At 38.5% G+C, this 23146-nt stretch overlaps 1 pseudogene; it reads right to left on the reverse strand.

Annotated features, from left to right (window-relative positions):
* Window positions 1-10008: 10008 nt before the first annotated feature.
* LOC137287985 (patched domain-containing protein 3-like) lies at window positions 10009-13379 on the reverse strand (annotated as a pseudogene).
* Window positions 13380-23146: the final 9767 nt, after the last annotated feature.

Here is a 23146-nt window from a genome sequence, read left to right on the forward strand (position 1 = left end):
GTGACCCAATAATAACTATCACTCTAAACTCTAAACATTGTGACCCAGTAATAACTATCACTCAAAACTCTAAACATTGTGACCCAATAATAACTGTCACTCAAAACTCCAAACATTGTGACCTATAATAACTATCACTCAAAACTCCAAACATTGTGACCCAATAATAACTATCACTCTAAACTCTAAACATTGTGACCCAGTAATAACTATCACTCAAAACTCTAAACATTGTGACCTATAATAACTATCACTCAAAACTCTAAACATTGTGACCTATAATAACTATCACTTAATTAATAATAGTACAAATTACACTTTCGTAACAAGATACATCCAGGGTATATATAGTGGAGATTTACCTTAACGCATACCCTGGCGATATCAAGGATGATGATGTGTTTCACTCATGTGGGATCTCTTGTTTATGCCTACAACTCCACAAAGCAAGAAACAACTGGATATACCCCATATATGTGTTTGGCGAACGTGGGATCGAGCCTGAGAAGCCCCCAGTGTTCTCTTCCTTGGTTAACAAATAAACGGATTTACACCTACAGCAAGTCATGTTTTCATGTCGTGAACCGATACACAAAATGTAGGTCAAGATTTTCGTGTAAATAGATACCTAAATACTTCTAGGAGTATTCATCTCTACAGAGTCCTCGCCCATTCTAAATTTGTAGACAGACTTATTTATTTTTCTGTTTTTTATTGAATCCCTGTTACAGTCATGACTCAGCAGCCAGGGAACCGCTCAGGCAGAAGTTATGCAGCAATTTGGTACAAGTGTTAAATTCACACAAACACAAAATTATTTTAATTATAAAAGAAATTTGCGATTTAGAATAAAAGTCTAATAACAAATTTATAAATAATCAGATTATGAATTACTATGCGTTAAAGACAATAAACTTTCCTATTTATCAATATTTTCATGACATGCCCTAATCATACAATGGTCAAGCCAGAAGTTTCAAAAGATAATTCGATCATCCATTATGGAGACACGGAGGAAGACTAAATTACTTTACATATCAACACAGGTAGTTTGGCATTTTGAAATGATTGTGGAAATACTGAAAGGTCAAATATTTCAGTCATATCGTGACGAGAACAATCAATAATTATATTATATTAGTCAACAAAATCAGAAATTAAAGCCGTGTTGACGAAGACCAGCAAAACTAATATTGTACCACAGATATCCATTTAAAACTAGTTATTAAGTCTAAAACATTTTAACTAGATATAACAAGACAATGTGAAAAACAGGTTATAGATTGCCACCAACTGAAGGCAATGACAGGGACCATGGAGAGTTACAGTGCTTTTGCTTCCTGCATGGTCCCTGAAAGGTCAAGTGAATATAAACGACCGCCATACAAAACACGTAAATAAATCACATGTTTGCTTAAACCATGCCCAACCACTGTCGCTAATTCACATTATATGTACAATAACATGGAGATATAAAGTATTTCCAGATTGTATTGAGTGAGTGTGTTAATATTTATCGTCACATCGGCAATATCGGAGCCATATCGTGAGGAGAACAACACAAAACATCCATGATATATATCAAGAATACTTGAAATAATCTAAAGACTGTAGACAAAGAACAGCAAAACCACTACTGTATCACTGACATTCATTTAAAACTAGTAATGACATCTGAAGCAGTTTAATACAATATAAAAACGGGCTATAGATTGCCAACAACTTACGGTAGATCACCATACTAGGGACCATGGGGACTTACAGTATTACTGCTACCTGCATGGTCCCTAGCTGGATTTACACCATTCCCCCAGCTGCTGGCGACTGTATGCAAGATTAGCCACAATTTAAAAAGACACATATTCTACGGCTATAAAAGTGGAAGATTAAATTTGACTTTAACTGTTTTGGGACTTAATTACCATCTCAGGAGGACAATAATTTTACGGTACTTCAACCCCCTTCGAGGATACAGCCACTAACAATCCTAGCTGCTAATTCAACTTCCAATCATAAAACATTTATCTATTTACAAGTCACATAACAGATCTAATTCTTTTAAAAACGCTATGATTAAATGAGAACTAACATTACTAAAAACATCCTTCATAGTTCGTGATTTATAATAGTTATCCCTGGTGATAGAATACTCAACACAGTCAAGCAAGATATGCTTGACTGTGATTCTTTCATCACAAGGGATACAAAACGGAGGATCCTCACCTTTCAGCAAATATTTATGTGTATATTTTGTGTGGCCAATACGACATCGTCGTAAAATAACCTCTTCAAATCTGGACTGACAGCCCAAGTAGGTGTAACCAATATATGGTTTGATTTCATGAAATGTATTGATACCTACTTGAGTGTCCCACCTCATCTGCATCAGATCACGGATGTAAGATGTAATGGTAGCTTCATAATCAGTGTATGGAATAAGAAGTGGTGTCACAGATTTATGTAGTGTTGCCTTAGCAGCAAGATCGGCCAAAGTGTTACCTGAGATACCAACATGGCTGGGTAACCAACAGAAGACGATGTCATTTTGGCCAGTAGCAAGATCATTATGCAATTCAATAATTTCAATTAAAAGTGGATGTTTGCAAGAAATATTTTTAATTGCCTGAAGGCAAGAAAGAGAGTCTGAATAGGTTATATACCCTTTATGTTTAGGGTGTCTTTGAATATATTTAAGAGCCGTTAATATGGCGTTGGCTTCAGCTGTGAAAATAGAGCTGTTATCCGGTAATCGAGAAGATATTGTTCCGGATCCAATGACAGTGGCACATGCCACTGCGCCACCATCCTTGGACCCATCTGTAAATAAGGATTTATAATTGATATATCTATGTTTTAATTGATTATGTTCTTGTTTATATTGTAATTCATTTGTTTCTGATTGTTTGAATGATGTTAATGCTAGGTCGACCTGTGGTCTAACCAATTGCCAAGGAGGAGAAGAAAGAAGACGGGAAGGAGCTATGTCATCCAGTTCAATGCCGGCAGCAGAAATAAGTGGTTTCATTCTTAAACCAAGAGGCGGAACGAGAGAGGATTTCTTATTGTATAAATCCTCATAGAGAGGATTGAAGACACAGACATATGCAGGGTTTGACTCATTGGAACATAGTTTTGTGATATACTGTAAAGATACGGCGTTTTATACGACGTTGGTCAAGAGATGGCTCATCAGCCTCGACATAAAGGCTGTCAACAGGTGAAGTTTTGAAAGACCCAAGACAAAGTCTTAGACCTTGGTGGTGGACAGAATCTAAAAGTTTTAGGTTGCTTTTGCAAGCTCCACCACAGACGATGGATCCATAATCAAGTTTAGACCTTATCAATGATGTGTATAAGTGAAGAAGGGTTTTTTGATCCCCACACCACTTTGAATTTGAAACAACCTTTAACAAATCCAGTGCTTTCAGGCATTTAGCTTTAAAAGATTTAATATGAGATAAGAAGGTTACGTGAGAATCAAATATTAGACCCAGGAATTTTGCCTCCTTTACGACTTTGATAACAGTGCCGTTTAAATATAGTTCAGGGTTATTATGCGGTTTATACTTCCTACAAAAGTGTACACAATTAGTTTTCGACTTTGAGAATTTAAAACCATTCTCAAGACACCATTTATTTATTTTATTTAAACACAACTGCAGTTGTCGTTCAATGGTATGCATATTTTACCACGACAGGAAATATTAAAATCATCCACAAAAAGTGATCCATCAATTAAATCATTTAAAACCTTGGATAAACTGTTGATTTTAATACTAAATAAAATGACAGACAAAATACTGCCTTGAGGGACACCCTGATCCTGATTATAATGATCAGACAGGGTTGAACCCACTCGGACTTGAAATTGCCTGTCTTTTAAAAACAGTGGTATGAAAAGAGGCAAACGGCCTCTCAAACCAAACTCATGTAAATCCTTCAAAATGCCATGCAGGTCGTATCATAAGCTTTCTCAAGATCAAAGAAAATCGATACTGCATGTTGTTTATTTACTATAGCATTTAAAACAAAGGAGTCTAATCGCACCAGATGATCAATGGTACTACGATTTTTCCTGAACCCACATTGAATATTTGTTATAAGATTATTGGTTTCAAGATACCATGTTAATCTATTGTTCACCATTCGCTCCATGGTTTTATAGACACAACTCGTTAAAGAGATTGGACTGTAGTTAGACGGATCAGTCGGACGGAAACTCCCTGTGGTCCATATCATATCAAATATATTCAGTAGCGATTCCAAACACGAATCGGGCAAATGCTTCAGGAGCTAATAGTGGATATCATCAGGTCCTGTTGCTGTATCATGAGCTTGCTCAAGAGCAGTTTGGAGCTCATGTAACGAAAATAACTGGTTATAATCTTCACCATTTTCCGAGGTAAAATTTAATCTCTTCTTGTCCTGTTGCTTCTGGTATTTTTGAAACTCAGGGAGGTAATTGGATGAGCATGAATGTTTTTCGAGAGTTTCACCAAGTTTATTTGCAATGTCAATTATTTGCAATTAGTTAAGACAATTTCACCATCCTTTAGATAGTGAACAGTTGATTAAGAACCTTTGCTCTTTATTCTTTGAATCATGTTCCAAACCTTTGAGACAGGCGTGCGTGAACTGATTTTAGAAACATAATTTCGCCAAGACTGACGCTTATTTCGCTTAAAAGCGCGTCTTGCTTTGGCATTGGAAATTTTAAGTCTGTCTAGATTAAGTCTTTAAGTCTGTACGGTAGGGTGTCGCCGAAAATACTTTTCTGCATTTTTCCTGCACTTTCTGTTTAACTTCATTATTGAACCATAGCTTACGAATATGTGGAACTGCAGAGGACTGGGGTATAGCTTGATCAGCAATATCATTCAGTAAATCAGAAAACAATTGTATTGGATCGTCGCTGTTCGCAGAAACATCATGTTGTAAAAGATCAGTACATAATGTTTCATATAATGACCAAACAGCCTTGGCAAAATTCCCTCTAGATAAAGGTGGATCATCATCAGGGTCGATTGTTTTGAGAATGGTAGGGACGTGATCACTCCCACATAGATCATCATGGACCTGCCATTCAAATTCATTATAGAAGTTGGAATCGGTTAGTGATAAGTCCAGGGAAGAATATGATCCCGTAGCTGGATGTAGGTAAGTGGTAGAGTCATCATTTGAAAATACACAAATTGTTATCTGAAATGAATTCCTCAAGTATTTTTCCTTTAGTATTTGTGTGAGGACTACCCCAAAGCGGGTTGTGTCCTTTAAGTTCGCCCATGATGAGACAAGGCTTCGAAGTTGATCATACAGATTTTGAAGATCCGATTGTTGAATATTAGAAGAAGGAGGTAAATACAAGCTGCACAATGTAATGTGCAGGGTCAGACGAACAGCAACAGCTTGAAGATCCGTAGAAAGAGTAACAGGGCTATGGGTGACACTCTTCACCAATGAAATATTCTTCATTTGAAACGTGGCAAGGTAACCAATGATGGATCGGTCAAGTTACAAGGGGGAGGAGGTATTGAGCATCTTGTGGAGGATCAGGCCTACACCTATCTTGGAATGCAAGTTCCAGACAAGCTCCAGTATGCCCAGATTCAAGATAAACTTCGGGCCGAGTATAAATCTCGTTTAAAGAAAATTTGGAGCTCCGAGCTGAATGCTCGAAACAAGATCAAAGCCACCAGTACATTTGCTGTGCCATTCCTCTCCTATTCCTTTGGAGTAGTTGATTGGACAAAACAAGACATCCAGAGTCTTGACCGCCTGACCAGAAGGATCATGTCTGATAACAGAGCACACCACCCTCGTTCCTCTCTTAATCGTTTATGTATGCCAATCAATTCTGGAGGACGTGGTTTGATTAGTGTGGAAGCTGTTTATGACAGGATTTTATTGTGTACTTTTGCACATATTTATTTATCGGATGATCCTCTGGTGATGCATGTGAAGACTCACGATGAAAGCAAGGAATTCCACAGGTATTTTAAGCGTGCCAAGGTTGTTGGACACAATTTGAAATTTGAAGTTGATTTTGTTGATGGCGATGTACTGCTGGACGGTACAGTGATGGGAGTAAACCAGGTTAGGTCCTTCACCAAGTCTGCCCAGAATCGGTCCTTTGTGGAGAAACTGTCTGAGAAACCATCGTGTGTACATGCAGTGTGTGGAACAGAACAGCAATCCAACCGACTCTTTTGCCTGGATGAAGTCGGCTGGTCTCAAATGTGAAACTGAGGGCTTCCTTTTTGCTGCTAAGGACCAGTCACTTCCCACACGCAATCGCCAGAATGTTATTCTTAAAGAAAATATCAATATGAAATGTCGTCTTTGCAATGAATTCACAGAGACTGTCCAACTGACTTGTCAGTGGATGCCCTTCCTTGGCACAAACAGCATATCTTAAAAGACATGATGGCATGGCTCACTGCTTTTACTATCGTCTATGCCATGCCTGAGGCTTTGACCCCAAGGTCCACCCATGGTACGACCCTGAACATGTCCAGGGCGTCCTGGAAAATGATGCTTTCAAGCTTCTCTGGAATAATCCAATATACAGCCTGGGACGAATTCCAGCCAACAAACCTGATCTTGTCCTTTTTAATAAAGCCAATGAAATTATTTATATCATAGAATTTTCTGTTCCTTTTGACAGCAATGTGACTTGCAAGATTCAGGAAAAGCATGATAAATATGAGGACCTCGCCTTTGAAATGTCTCGCTTGCATCCCAAGTACACTGTCGTCAGGCTCCCCATTGCTCTCGGTGCCCTTGGTTTGGTACCTCCTGATCTCTTGGCACAGATCAGGAGAGTGCCCGGGTTCTCCACCGGGAGCACAGCCCTTCTGACAATCTGGGTAATGCAGAAGGCTGTAGCGTGGGGAGCCTCCATATTCTCCGAAAAGTTCTTGGTGGGTTCGACTAGACAGTGTTTACTGGGAGAAGTCCCATTCGCTGTCTGGGCTGCGTGTAGAGGGGGCGAGGGCCCTGAGCTGATGATGAGCTTTACCAGTCTGACTGTGCCAGGATCACCCGAACCCTCTCTGCTGCATTTTAATCTTAATCTGTAAAACATAACAATAATAATGAATTTATATAGCGCCTGCTTCCAAAAAAGTATTTGCTCAACGGCGCTGAAAGGTGAGAGTAAGAAAACCCTATGAGAGGGATAATGTGAACAGATGGGTTTTAGGGCTTTTTTGAAAGAGTCTTTACAGTTGATTTCTCTGATGGTGATAGGAAGTCTGTTCCAGAGTAGTGGGGCTGCAACTGAGAAGGCTCTGTCACCCATAGTGGTTTTGGTGGATGGCTGGGAGAGAAGAAGGGAGTTGCTGGAGCGGATTGCTCTGCTGGGAGCATGGAGAGTCACAAGGTTCTTCAGATATTTGGGAAAGTCATCATCGTAGACGCAGCTGTGAGCGAAGAGGAGAAGCTTGAAGTTGATTCTGAAGGATATTGGGAGCCAGTGAAGACGTTCAAAAATGGGAGTGATGCTGTCATATCGGGGAACACGGGCAACGACTCATGCAGCAGATTTTTGAATTCTTTGCAGTTTGGATAGTAAATGTCCAGGAATGTTAAAGTAGAGAGAGTTGCAGTAGTCGACCTTGGAGATTACAAGATTTGTCATGAGTAACTGAGCGGTGTTACAGTCCAAAAGACGGATTTTCCTTATGTTGAAGATATGAAAGTAGTAGGATTTGGAAAGGGCACTGATTTGTTGTTGAGGCAACATAGTTTCCTCGAAAATGATGCCTAATTTTTTTGCTGAACGTGCAGGTGTGATAGCATCATCACCAGTTGTGAGACAGAGAGACTGTGGTACTTTCAGGAGTTGCTGTCGGGATCCGGTGGTTAAAAGCTCCGTCTTTTTGTCGTTTAGTTTCAGATAGTTTAACGCAATCCAGGTTCTTATTTCTGCGATACATTCTTGGATTTGTAATGCACAGTGTTTCGCATACTTGGGCTCGGCAGACAAATATAACTGGTTGTCATCTGCATAGAGGTGGAGGTTCACAGGATATTTCCTAATGATGTCTCATATTGGTAGAATGTAAATACTGAACAGCAAAGGACCAAGAACCGAGCCCTGGGGCACTCCACAACGGAGTGGCATAGAATCCGAGAGAACAGTGCCAATCTTGACAGACTGGCACCGGCCAGATAGGTAAGATTTCAGCCAGTTAAGAACTGTACGTCTGATCCCTGTCCTGGTGTTGAGATGCTGAATGAGGATGTTGTGATCGATGTATCAAAGGCACTTGATAGGTCAAGGAGAACAACCAGCGTTACGAGCATACCTTTTGACTGTCCATAGCGGACATGATGTCACTGTGTACTTTGACTAGAGCTGTCTCCGTACTATGTCTTGGTTGGTACGCAGATTGAAATATTTCAAAATGTTTGTGCTTTTTTAAGATGGTCGGTTAGTCTTTTGGCAACAATTCGCTCCATGCATTTAGAGACAAAGGAAATGTTGGAAACTGGTCTGTAATTTTTGAAGTCATCAGGGTCTAATGATGGTTTCTTTAGTAATGGTGTGATAACGGCTTGTTCGTAGGCGCTGGGCGCTCACCACTGTTGAAAGAAGTGTTGAATATATCGAGCAAAGGAAGCAAAAGATGGTCAATGGTTGATTTGGTGAGCCATGTTGGTATAACATCAAGTGATGATGTCTTAGTCTTAGCAGTGACGATGGTCTTTTTGAGTTCCTGGCTTGTGATGTCCCTGAGGGTGTTAAGTGCATCCCTGCCGAATTGCAGATCGCCTGTGGTGGAGGATCCCTGGTTACATTCTAGGTCAGCGCGAATGTTGTAAATTTTGCTGGGGAAGAAGTTCACAAATCTTTCTGACAGATCCTTTGCATTGTTGTGCACAGGAAGTGTGCAAGCAGCGTAATTTAAAAGCAGGCATCGATAAATCGTCACACCACTAGTACTGACCGAACGGAAGGCGACTGAGCTTTGTCTACACACGTGTGTAAGCTGTTCGTGTTAGTTATATGACTATGTCTATAAACGCAAGGTGAGCTTCACATTATGTTAATTCTGTCAAGAACCGACGAGAAAGATTTTAACACTCTCTTTAATAATTTACGAAAACGCTCAACGATAATTGAAACGCGCACTATATATAACGCTTCAACAATCCTTGCTTTTGCACAAATGTCTTTCCGGTAGCATACGCCACTGATATGTAATGCAACCCAATATTATTGCACTTTCATCCGACATAAATAAAAGTTCTCCTGGACGTCTGGAGATCTTTGCTCTACCATCATTTGAGATCTGGACTCATCTGGGAACAGGGTACTGCCATAGTTTTGTCCGTAGATAACTGCCTGTACCAAATTAGGGTGAGTGAGTGAGTTAAGCGTTTAAGTTACATCGGCAATATTCATCGGCATATCGTGACTAAAGCTAGTTCTAAATTCATTAGAAATATATATGTACTAACTTAGGCATCCGGTCGGTGAAGAAATATTCGGCGTATGGCTGGATGCACCCATTCACCCACAAGTTAATTTCAACCCAGGATTTGTCTGAGCAGTTGCTGTGGCTGTTTGATACCGTAGATGCACCAACCGATGTGGTAGTCTTCTTGACATGACGTACTGATGGCAGAACATACCTGCCAAACTACTCACGAAAGGGGAAAAAATGGAAATACTTACATGTACTTCTACTTTTGGAGATTACTGGTGTGCTATCTAAATTGGGCTAATTACTGTGACCTTGCCTTTAAATTCCAGATTAAAGCCCTGCTATTCACCAAAACATATATGTCGACTTGTCATTTCTGGCCTCATGCAATCTTCGAAAGCGCTTTTGAGGAGCTGAATTCAGGAGGAATCTATTGTTCTGCCAATATCAGTAAGAGTAGGAATAATATGTACAATTTTTTTCTTTGATGTATGTTTGTTGCCAGTGTGTATCTGAGCTTCACATACATCAAATACATAATTCAGAGCAAGATATGAACTCCAGAAAGTTAAGCATGTTAATTTGTTGTTTCAGCTTGTTGTGAATTAGCCGAACGACTTGCTTCAGTGGCTTTTCCTGGTGACTCCCTTGGTCCAACTAAGGACCCCCGTGGTCCATCCAGGAACAAGACAACGGGAAGAAGAAACACTGCATGCAGCATACCCAACAATGTCACCATGAGCATGATGTTGAAGAAGGATTTGAAGATGTAGGACTCGGAAAAGACCAGGACGATGACGCCAAGGAAAGAGGAGATGGCGCCATTTAGTACGGGACCTGAAGCATGAACAATAGCATATTTGGCTTTTTCATGACGAGTGTTGCCTTCTCCAAGCATGAAGGCTGAGCAGACATGGACGCTGAAGTCAACAGAGAAACCAACAGACATAATGAGATGGATCATAGTGACTGAGCTGAGGCTAAGATCCCAGAAATGCAGGAAGTAATAATGGACACAATGTTGAAAACAACTAGTGTTATCATGAGTGAGTGTGACATGAAGATACACGTGACCACAGTCATCACGACAAGTGCTAACCCAACAGTCTGGAGAGTGCTGGGTAGGATGTCGACCTACTGCTCGAAGAAGATGAAGGCAGGGTAGTAAGGGTAAACTGATAGCGGACAGCCATCTGCTAGCTCTCACATCCGAGTCATCACCCGAGCCTGCTTATTAGAATCTTTGATGTCATCAGAGAACACGTAACAGCTACTAGCAGTAATATGATCACCGCCAAAAACCACGTCGTTTTTAAATGCCGGTGTTTCATTTAGAAAGTATTGCGCTCCCGATAAAAACTGTGTCAAACTCGTGTCGTCAAAATAGGAAGAATCTATGTAATTCGTCAACCAACACACTAAAGACTGTGAATTTACGTCACTGTCTGATTGTGCTTCTGCGAGCAGTTTGTTAATTTGTGTTATTGTGTCCTTTTCCAAGTAGTTGACTGTGTCTTCAAATATGTAAGAAAATGGGAATGTACTGGGAAAGTATGTGTCTTTGATATCTGTGTATGAGTAAAATGGGACCTTGCTTTAGGTTGACTCCACAATATATATATATATATATATATATATATATATATATATATATATATATATATATATATATATATATATATATATACATCAAGGCATGCTAAAACACAACTGTGCCTGTTATTTTACTAGCAACATGAAGGAGTATGCCTGGGAGTATTTTTTCCTTGTACCAGTCTCGCATATATCATCTTGCTCTCTTTCTTTAGTACGTTTTCCGCCACAACTGTACACGTAGAGACAATGTTTGTTCTCTTCCTTATATTTCAACCGACTTTTCACTCTGAGGCAGGTCACACAGTGTCGGCTAGCGTCTACTCGGCTGCCATGAAGACTCAGGCAAGGTGCAAAGAAGAAGCACTGGTACAGGTAGGAGAAAATGACGGCCATCCCTAGGGAAACAGATGTGGGAACATTTGCAGAATGATACACAATATATGACATTACATATTTAAGCATGAATCATCTCGTTCATAAAAAGAGGAATATGGATTCCTCCATTCATTTTAGCACGTAGTCTCATGTGTGGCACGATGAGCATAACTAACCCCCCCCCCCCCCCCTCTTTAGTATGAATGAACATTCTCTCCCCATCAACTTTCAATGATTAAGTATTGATAGGAGTAATGCGAATATATCAGTTTAAGATTACATTCAAGATAATTCACACCTGTATAAACACAGAAGTTGCGGACGCTGATGAAAACGGACGATGTTTCAGTATTGAAGGCAAGAAGGTCCGTCAGTGATGTTATGGCGATGCCCATGCCAGCTGAAGCAAACGTCATCCCAATTCTGTCTGCCACAGACTCGTCTTGGTGAGGGTAGGTGTCCGCCCAACTTGACATCAGCAGGAACATGTCGTTCACACCAATACCTGTTATAAAAAAAAACGTATTAAAACTTCATCTAACAACACTTTCATGAAAAGTTTAATATTTTATTTTATTTTACTTTGTGAACGCAAGAAGCGTTTTAAGTGTATTTTGAAATTCTGCAGATACCTTGGACAAGAAATGGCATCGACCCAACAATGTCGACAACCTTCATACCACACAGGCTAACACATTCTCTTCCCACAGTGGTTACTTGTCACATCTTCCTACGTAACCCCTGTTCTAATACGACCCTTTCATGGTGCGAGTGTTCAAGACTTGTGATTGGAGGCAATCAGATTTACTAGTGCAATCAGCGACCTTGTTTCAAAAGCGATCGTTCGAAAGATCTCTGTAATTCGCGGATGCATCGTGAATACTAGAACCTCTTCCCGAGCGCGATACTCAAATGTGTCATGTCATTTTTGTTCCTCCACATTGCTTGCATTTGTCAAGTTGAATCTAAGTCGGTGTAACACATGTTCTAATTGGACAGAAAAAAGAGAGATAAATCTGCTGCCATTTTTGCCGTTAGGGGATTTTATGAGAACCGAGAAATATGGCCGTATTAGAACAGAGGTTCGTAGGAAGATATGACAAGTAACCTCTGTGGGAAGAGAATGAGGCTAACAAGACCAAATGGAAGATGCAATCTCCATTCCAGCCACCAGAACACCTGCCCAGGAAACCCACGTCCTCGATGACACCATGTCACCACCACCAATTATTGTTGCATAAGTGATCATCAACGTGAACGTTCTTGATAAGTAAGTGATTTCCTCACCGGTGTTGGAAGAGTGCGATGTAGCTTAGCTCATGGTAATGTTTTCAGGTTTCAAAGTTGACATTACTTTGATGAATTCATCTTCCCAGGCAATCGCTGCAGCACGGAGAATGACCGAATCCTGCCTCAGGTGGAAGGTTACTTTCAGGTACCCTGCTGAAACTAATTTACCGTCCTTTGCTTTGACATTCCCTAAGACTGAAGACAAATTATATCGTTGAATACTGGATGTGTTACACCGACAGTAATAGAACCGTTGAAAGTATCACCAGATCTGTAGCACCTTCCATCTCGTCTGGCACATACATCAGAGTAGGAATACTGGACATTGTTGATCGTAACAGTTATATCCTTGATGTAATCAATATAGAATCGTATTGCTGACATTGAGGCATCATCAACAACATTTACAGTTGAAAATATAACATCCCCATACAGATCGGACTTTGTCAATGAGCGAGGGAAGTAATTGCTGCCAGAGTCGTCTTCAAATACTGCCTGAATCGTCTGTCTGTCCTTAGGGGCTTGACTACCCACTGGAGTATATAGAGTTTCTGTGTTCGATTCCGACGTCAGTTTCAACATTCCACAGCTCAGACCAGCAGTCACGATTAATGACAACGTAATGAGTTTGATAGGGTGGGAACCAATTCCAAGCTTTCTGAATTGGTCACTGAACCATTGAGCCATGTTTTTATTTGAACCTCCTCCTTATTCACCTGTAATTGAAAAGTACAATATGTGTTTACGTTTTGTAAATAACAGCTATAATAATAACACTAATAAACAATGAATAAAGTCGGTGAAAGCAGGGTGTATTTCAACGCTTTCGAATACCCTTTTTGTGGAAAGGGCACAATGATCCATTAAACATTTTACACCGTTAGCCCATCTTTTACAGCCATAATATTTCAGCTATTTCTGGTTTTTAATCGTTGAAGTTTTACAGAGTAAAGTGAGTTAAGATGTGACATCTTTTATTGATAATGTAAACACCTCAAAGGCACTCGTTTTTTTCAGTACCGAAGCTATTAGAAAAAGGCCCTATTTAGAGACAACTTCACTCACCCATAGCGTCGCTCTGCCTTGAAGAGGTTGATAGCTAATGTCTCCTTTAATGAAAGTATGTTGACGGATTCTGAAGAAGGATATGAAATTCAGTCAACATGTAATTCCCTGTAACTTAACACTTGTCTCTCGTGAAATAGTGCACTTCAAATAGCCATTGATATATTCGCGCTTTTATGCCATTTTACCGATCATCTGATAGTGTAACAATGAAACAAGGCAGTCATTTATCAACAGAAAGTATATAGATATTTGTCAACCACATGCACGTGATGTAAACAGATTTTTTTCCTCTCAAAGACGTAGAATCCATTTCGTGAACAAAAAGGAAAAACATTCTGTTACACAGTAACATATAGCGTGAAACGTAATCGATAAGATTTCAATAAAACTTACCGGTATCACATCGGACTGAGATTGGGTGAGTTAAGATTTTAAGTCACGCAGGCGATATTTCAGTCATATCATGAGAAAAAAGTTCATTGCATAATAGAGGTGTGTTTTAAAAACCTGTCAGCGAAGACAGTAAAACCTAGAATATCACAGATATTGCTATAAATCCAGTACAACAATATTTAATTACAGAAGGCAATACTATGTAAAAATAGGTTGTATATTGTCAACAACTGATGGTAGATCACCATACTTGGCACCATGTGGACCTACAGTACATTTGCGTCATGCATGGACCCTAGCTGGATTTACAATGCCCCTTCAGTCTTTGATAATGTTGATAATCTAGTCATAAATGCAAATAATATACTGCAATTAGAAATAGTAGATGGTCTACAGTTACTTTGGATGTTGTGGGACTTCGCAAGACTTGCAAGTCGCAAGAGTACAATAACTTTACAATACAACCTCCTTTGAGGATACAATCGTCAATAGCCTCAGTTATTGATGTAAACTACCAATATTAACGTTTATCTATTTACAAACGACTCAAATAAATCAAAATTTATCAAATAATTCTATTTCTTTTAAAAATTCGATAGTTAAATGATAATCAGCATTAACAAGATCCTTTATTGTGATGGAAAACTCATGCTTCACCGTGATATATTCATCAAAAGGGCTACACAACGGAGGATCCTCGCCTTTAAACAGGTATTCATGAATAACCCATGCTTGTCGTAAGAGCGACTAACGGAACTGGGTGGTCAGGCTCGCTGATTGTCTGGTCCAGACTCCATTATTTACAGACCGCCGCCATACAGCTGGAGTATTTCTGAGTGCGGCGTAAAACCCAACCTACTCAATCACTTCTTCTGCATCAGATCACGTATGTACGGTCTAATGCTAGCTTCGTAATCGGATCAGACATGGTGTCACACGTTTGTTGAGTGCTGCTTTAGCAGAAAAATCGACCATAGTGTTATCGGAGATTACATCATGGCTTGGTAACCAACAGAGGATGATAACGTCTTAGCAAGCACACCACATATTTCAATTATTTATATCAAAAGTGGATGTTTGCAAGAGAGATTTGAGAATTTGACAATAGTATGTATTTTTGTATTTAGAGTCAGAGATCAGTACAATTTGAAGTACTATATCGGCTTTACTTGCCAGTACGTCCAAGGATAAGTCAATTTCAGATCGTGATACAGCAAAGACTTAGACTAAGATTTCCCAGGTGGTGTGTCTTGTAACAGTTTAACATACGAAAAAGTGATGTATCGTTTCAGGTTTTGCATAATGTCCATAATCCTTTAGTTAATCCTTTGAAATACTGGTGTTGTTTTTACACAGACACAGACACGACAGAGTGTATTCAGTATAGATTAGTAAACGTACATACATAAACACTACCTTTTGACAAATCCGCACAAAATTAATTAATCAATCAGCGTGTTTTCAGTTAATCCTTGATCGACACAGACACAAGAAATGCCAAATGGGGACCTTTGTCGGGTAATCTAAGTGGCGTCACCACTAATTATAGTGAAAGATGACAAAAAATGTAGGTTTATACCACCTAACACGGGTTACAACCAAGCGACACCAAGTGATTTTGACAGAATCATCTATGAAAACAAGGACTGTAACTAGGAAACAAGGCAAAGCAGAAGACAAATCTAAATGATATTAGATTGTGAGAACATACAGCTTTCATTTTTCAGCTGTCGCAATTTCAGGTTTATACAAACCTGTAAACGAAATAGTTTACCCCCTGAAATGTAGATGAATTCTGCTTAGGCCTTCATATCTATACCTCATATTACGTCACGGAGACGCGCCGTTTTGATTGCTTGAAATTTCGTTTGCGGCTGAGAATTGTGCACAATTGAAGATCGAAATGAGTAGTTTTAATGACGGGATTTCATTATAAAGAGCCAATGCGTGTATGTATGTATTTGCACCCCTAGATCCCGTGATCTTTAAGTGTGAAACCTGGCATCCCTCTTCCGTTTCAGCCAGTCCTGACCACCCTTTCAAGATATTTCCTTTACACATACCATAAGTACATACAGTTTAGTTGCTGTAATGCAATAACCAATTTGTGACTAAGACGTTTTTCCTCGACGTTCCTGCTACAATATCACTGAACACTAGAAGATAAAAATAGGCATTCACACACCATAGTCACGATACTATTAATTACATTTTGGGACGGTTTACAAATGAATGGACAATTATCCGGTGGGTTTGTTGTCTCTCATGAAATATATGTTTTGCATGACAAACAATTATCTATTGCTAATCACTATGCCTATCTCGAACTAGTGTTTCCCCATACAATGAACTTTAAATCACGTGCTGAGAAGACGTGTATTACATCTATGTCAGTTCAATTTTGGCATTTTGACCCAAAAATATATATTTCAAACTGTTTCATTCACACATCCAACTGATTGTGCTTCATGGAAGAATATGTCCATCATGTAACCCAGCTGTAGAAGATGAAACATTCAAGCTATATACTCAGCAATATTCAAGCTATACACTCAGCAATATTCAAGCTATACACTCAGCAATATTCAAGCTATACACTCAGCAATATTCAAGCTATACACTCAGCAATATTCAAGCTACACACTCAACAATATTCAGTCTATACACTCAGCAATATTCAAGCTACACACTCAACAATATTCAAGCTATACACTCAACAATATTCAACCTATACACTCAGCAATATTCAAGCTATACACTCAGCAATATTCAAGCTACACACTCAACAATATTCAGTCTATACACTCAGCAATATTCAAGCTACACACTCAACAATATTCAAGCTATACACTCAACAATATTCAACCTATACACTCAGCAATATTCAAGCTACACACTCAACAATATTCAGTCTATACACTCAGCAATATTCAAGCTACACACTCAACAATATTCAGTCTATACACTCAGCAATATTCAAGCTACACACTCAACAATATTCAGTCTATACACTCAGCAATATTCAAGCTATACACTCAACAATATTCAGTCTATACACTCAACAATATTCAAGCTATACACTCAACAATATTCAGTCTATACACTCAACAATATTCAAGCTATACACTCAGCAATATTCAAGCTATACACTCAACAATATTCAAGCTATACACTCATCAATATTCAAACCATACACTCAACAATTCAGTCTATACACTCATCAATATTCAAGCTACACACTCAACAATATTCAGTCTATACACTCAACAATATTCAAGCTATACACTCAACAATATTCAATCTATACACTCAACAATATTCAGGCTATACACTCAACCTATACACTAAACAATATTCATTATTAAATAATTATATTCACATTAGTCTTCTGTCAAAATACCCTTTAACTGCCTTTGTCATGCTATCCTCCCAAAATGAAATGTAATATACTCTTAAAAAGCATGGGAACCTGAACTTTGAAATCTGGTAGAAAGAAAACTCACTGAGGAACGTTACAATGACATTCATCCTGTGCATACAGCATCATTTCATGTTATCACCACACGCAAACACAATGTATAGGAAGCACGTGCACAACGTGGGTGCCTTCTACATGTGCATGGGGTGTCATTATGAATCTTGACGTTCGGGTAGGTCAATAAATCACTGTACACCATTTTTTTCCTATAATTATCTTGCATCTGTGTATGGCCAGGGTTTCAGGGTCAAATCATACACTACTGACTGAAAATTGTAAACCTGAAATTTCCATGTCATACTCGAGTCACCTAACAAGGGGGGTAACTAAACATGTGCTGTGTGTATACTTATGTTGCCCGTAGAAGCCGTAAGTACAATAACTTGAATAAGCATCTTTGACTTTGGCTACTACCAACCTGATTAGCGAGTCTTATTTTTCCCTGACAGTAACCCTAAATTTCCCCGACCTAAACCCCAACTGTTTCCCTGACTATTAAATCCCTGACTATTCCCAGACTTTTGGAAACATATCAATATTCTCTGATGTTTCGTTGACTTTCAGAGAAAAGCCAAGCTTCCCTGACTTTTCCCTGGCCCGTGGGAGCCCTATTTACGTTTTTAGCAATATTCGAGCAATATTGCCGCGGTGAACACCATAAATGTGCTTTACAAGGCGTACCTATGTTGGGAATCGAACCCAGGTCTACGCGCCAACGCCTTAACCACCTGACCTTATGGCTGTTTTTTTCAGTGGAAACATACCACGGCAAACTGTGAAATGGTGTTGCTATGTGACAGATAACACAGATAGGAAAACACCAAAACATTACGCTTAGAGACAACCCCCGCATGCCTACTTCGTTCAGTTTATCTTGTCAATCCAGTCGATAATACACCAGTGTCAGACAGTGGAGGTTATGTTAATATTTCAGCGTTTTGAAATAGCTGTTTGAAACTCAAACAATTCAGTTCAAACGATAATATCCTGGTCAGTCATATAAAGCATATTTAGACAAACATGGATAGAGAACACTGATAATATATTCCTGGACGTCTAACCAATAATAAAGTGCTTTCCTTCCTCTCTTTCATTTTCCTATCTCTTCTCTCTATGCTTTTCTTAGATGTATATAATTAAAAAATGTCCGTATGTAAATATTAGGGAGCGGATATTTTAAGTTGCATAAGTTGTCCACAATCCCGGTCACACTTCTGAATAAAATATGTTTGAATCAACCAATAATAAATCATTGAGATCACGAATTCTTTGTGAGCCCCGTGTTTCTTTGCGTTTGTCTGTGATACATGTTAAGAGATCAGATGATTTAATGGTCTTCAAAGTCACTTTGACAAATACACTAATACATAAATGAATATACAATGACAGTGGTCAAATGTAACATATTACATGGTATATTTCGGATTACACTTACTTAGCAAAGTACAGAATCTGGTACTGTAGTTGGCCTGAGTCTCGGGTGGAATTCGAACCCAGAACCTCAGAGTCAGGCACCTAACCGCGACTTCCTCAAAACTGGACGTCGGACAGCTGGCAGGCTAAACTGCTAAACTGTGTACAGCTCTGATAAGTGTAAATAAACAGACACAACTAACACGGCCAAAGGTTATGGCATTGTGCAATAATATTTTTTCGATTGTGGGGACTGTGCCTTTTTAAACTAATGAGAGGGGTACACAAATTCCGTAGTCTAGACTACCGGTTGTAACACTCTGATTTTAGTGTAAGTGGCAGTGGCTGAGCGGGTGAGGCGGCCTCGCTCTGAGGGTGTTATTTCTGCCTACGTCATCACACACTCAAATGTTAGGTTTATATATGTCATGTGTATGGTCTTCTGTAATTTATCAAAAGGCGTTAAGTCTGAACTTAAATTAACCAGGATGAGATACCGTACGTATTAAAAATGTTCATAGTAAATTTTCAGACAATATATCTTAAAAAGTCCTCCTTGTTATTAAACAGACTTCAATTCTAGCCAAACCCAACTATTTTTATGCATAGCAAATGTGATACATTTAAAGAAAATCTTTAGCAACCTTCTTCTTTGTGGTTTATTAGAATACTGCAGAATATGTCGTGGTTGCATGGAAGCAGCTAACGTATACAGTCTTGTTCGAATAAAATGGTAACAAACACGTTCTTTATGCAGCCATATGGCCACGTCCAGATGCTTCCAAGCAAATGTTCCGGTAACCTGTGACGAGCTTGCTCATCTTTTCGTGCAAACCTGGAATCACCAAAGGAAACACCTGTGCATGATTTAAGATCAACCGATGACACCTGTAATATACTGATGAAGAGGCAAAACATATGGGGCAAGACAGATAATCTAACTAAAAACTTTGTCTTTTTGTAACATATGCGTTAAAATCGGAAATGTCCGTCTTATGTCTGCTATTTTAACCTAAGACATTCAATGGTGCCAACATGATCGGGATCTTTGATTCGTATGGCAGCTTTGGAACGTACCTGAAAAGGCATCCATTTGCCAGAAACATTTACTTATGATCAATGTTTCTTCTCACGACTATAATTAATCCCGAGTGTGTAACCTAAAAGACATTCACCCACACAGACAATATCTAAGTTCGTTATAAATGAAGCATGACATCAAATTAATAAGTAGACAGTCAATGATTTCATGAACGTATGTACATGTTCCAACAGTGTTTGCCATATATTTGCCATTTGGTCATCAGGGTCAGCAGCTACCCGCAGGTAATAAAATCTGTATGCCCTGAATGAAATCTGCGGGCCCATGATGTGACAGTCAAACCAATAAAGACAAAACAGAAAACACTATACACTCTGTTTCTACTAGATCAATTAGTGGAGAGTGAAGCATATTTGTTTAAGACTGGTGTTGACATTCCCATGCGCATACGCTGAAATACCAGGATGTGATACCATGTTATCGTAACATGCTGGACGATTCTCGAGCGATTGTAAAGAAAACAGTTATGAGAACGAACCAACAACAGTCAGAGGGTTTACTGAGGGCCACAAGGGACTGCAGATATTTGGAAGTACCGGTCCGATACAATAAATGGGCATGCGGGTGACGATTATTTCGAACGCTGTGTTCCAGGAGGTTTTATGATGTATTAATATTGGTTCGTACAATAGGGGCGTGGTTTTGTGAGTACTTGAGTAAGGATCTGAATTTGTTTATAATATATACCACTTGATCACCCTGGTGCTATTTTGTCCAAAGACTTGATGCGCTCTTCCCATATTGTCAGTATATGGAATCTGCATCTAAAAATGATATTTACAAGCAAATTCAAGTAAAATAACATTCCAATCCTTCGTTTGTTTATCACATTTGTGAATAAAAGAATAGTTCCCGTTTTGCAAATACAAACCCTTTTACAAGTAATTACATAAAGTTACCAATAGTTTTTCATTGTTTGAGCATAAAACTGTTTTCAGCTTATAAATATTTGAGATATGACAATATACAGCTAGCAGATGTTTCAGTCTTTAATTGGTGTAAAACGACCAATCACTAAGAGAATCACACACTTCTTCTGTCTAAAAATTACATAAATAACTAAACCACGTGGGGAAATCTGTTTAGTATGTCTTATTGCCCCAGTTATCAAGTAAATTTGCGTTTTAATAAATTTTATAGGTATATCATCTTAATGTATTTCAACAAGCTATAACCAATTCAGTAATGTCTAGAAATGTTAACCCATTATTTCCAGTCTACTTGAATAATGACATGATGGAATAGTGTCAAGTACCCGTGCTACTATTTATGTGAAAGTGTATTACTGTGTCTGCACGTTTTTAATTGAAACAGAAATTTTTCCTCTATCTTTATTAATGATTCCTATGTATAAAATCTGAAGATTAATCCTTTCAATGCTGCGGTCGAGCTGAGGATGAATAGGCACGATCATAGCAACGGAAAATCATGATGCCGAAAAAACTCGCGTTTGTTATGTGAAATGATACGAAGGATGCTTGAAAATACGCGTTCATAAGCAGAATTTCAGCTGAGATACATTCTAACAAAACGATTCAATACCTGAAAATGCAGATCATGAAAAATAATCCCAATATTTGTAATTGTATCCACCCTTGATGAAACCGGAAGCTCGTACCATATGGCATGGAGGTAAAATATGTACGAGTTGGAAAACTACATTTCTACATTGATTCAAATTTCAGTAAAATACAAATTACACAGCATAAGTAACTTTCTAATCTCCTTCAATTGATAAATGTTAGCTGTAATTAACTGTAGCTGTCGAATTTTATTAAATAGTTGCCCTTTGCAATATTGCCGTTGGTGCATCAGATTCACGGTCGATAAATTTTGAATAATATTCTCAAACGGGGAAATGTTATAAAATGTCAGTATGTCATAGCATCAACATGCTATTGTTCTGTGTCTATCGTTACAAGAAGAATAATTCTGATAACTCAACAGATGCATCAAATACTTTCCTTTTCACAGAATCGAAAGAAACCAGATCTAGTGTAACAATCAATGTAGTTGGATTTTATAACAACTGTAATTGCGGGATAAAAATATTAATCGTCTGTGTAGATTCATTTCACTCAAAACAAATACAATATAGATATTTAATCAGCTGTACATCACATCTTTTTTTAACCCAAGCAGGAGCAAAATTGATATTACTCAGAGTTGTCAAAGTTTCAATGCTACGTTCTAGTTTTGCACATCGTTTGATGTGTGTCAGTTTTTGAAAAAATAAATTACTGGTCAAGTGATCCAGTGCTTTATTCTATAAATGTTTTGAGATGACACGTTGGAAGATATGGGATGACATCGTAAATACGATTAATTTACGACGAATATTGAATATTTTTTCCAGAAATGTGTATTTCTAAATTTATTTCGCTCTGAAATTTGCCGGTACAGATATACAAATATATATTTAAAGTACGTAAACTATGAGATATAGAAGTTAAGAACATTGAAATCTGTATGCGCCATTTTGACGATTTATACAGGTTTCTGATATGAAACGCATTTCACTGTCAATCAAAGAATTCAGGTAATTTGGGAAAATTTACATTATATTGTATTAATATATGCTTTTGTTACGAGTGTGTATTTTCTGTATATTTTGTTATCAATTAAGTAATAATCAATATTGGGCCACAGCGTGTAGTGTTTTGAATAATAATTATGATGGGACACATTTCGTATAATAGATGGTCAGCATTTTTAAAATTTTGGAGGCAGGCTGTCCGGAAATTATCTGCCCTTGACTTTCTGTATGTTACTACCGGGAGAGTGCGAGAGCATTCTACAGTGTTGGCGATAGTCGTATGTGCCCGAACTTCCGGGAAATGACTGAGTATATACCTGTATATAAGTCACGCCAATAGTATTTCGGTCATATTTCTTCTAAAAATTTTGTGAGATGACACGTTGGAGTGAGTGAGTGAGTTTAGTTTTACGCCACAGTCAGCAATATTCTAGCTATATGCGGCGGTCTGTAAATAATCGAGT

The sequence above is a fragment of the Haliotis asinina genome, chromosome 6 (genome assembly GCF_037392515.1).
Source record: "Haliotis asinina isolate JCU_RB_2024 chromosome 6, JCU_Hal_asi_v2, whole genome shotgun sequence".
Lineage (NCBI taxonomy): Eukaryota > Metazoa > Mollusca > Gastropoda > Lepetellida > Haliotidae > Haliotis > Haliotis asinina.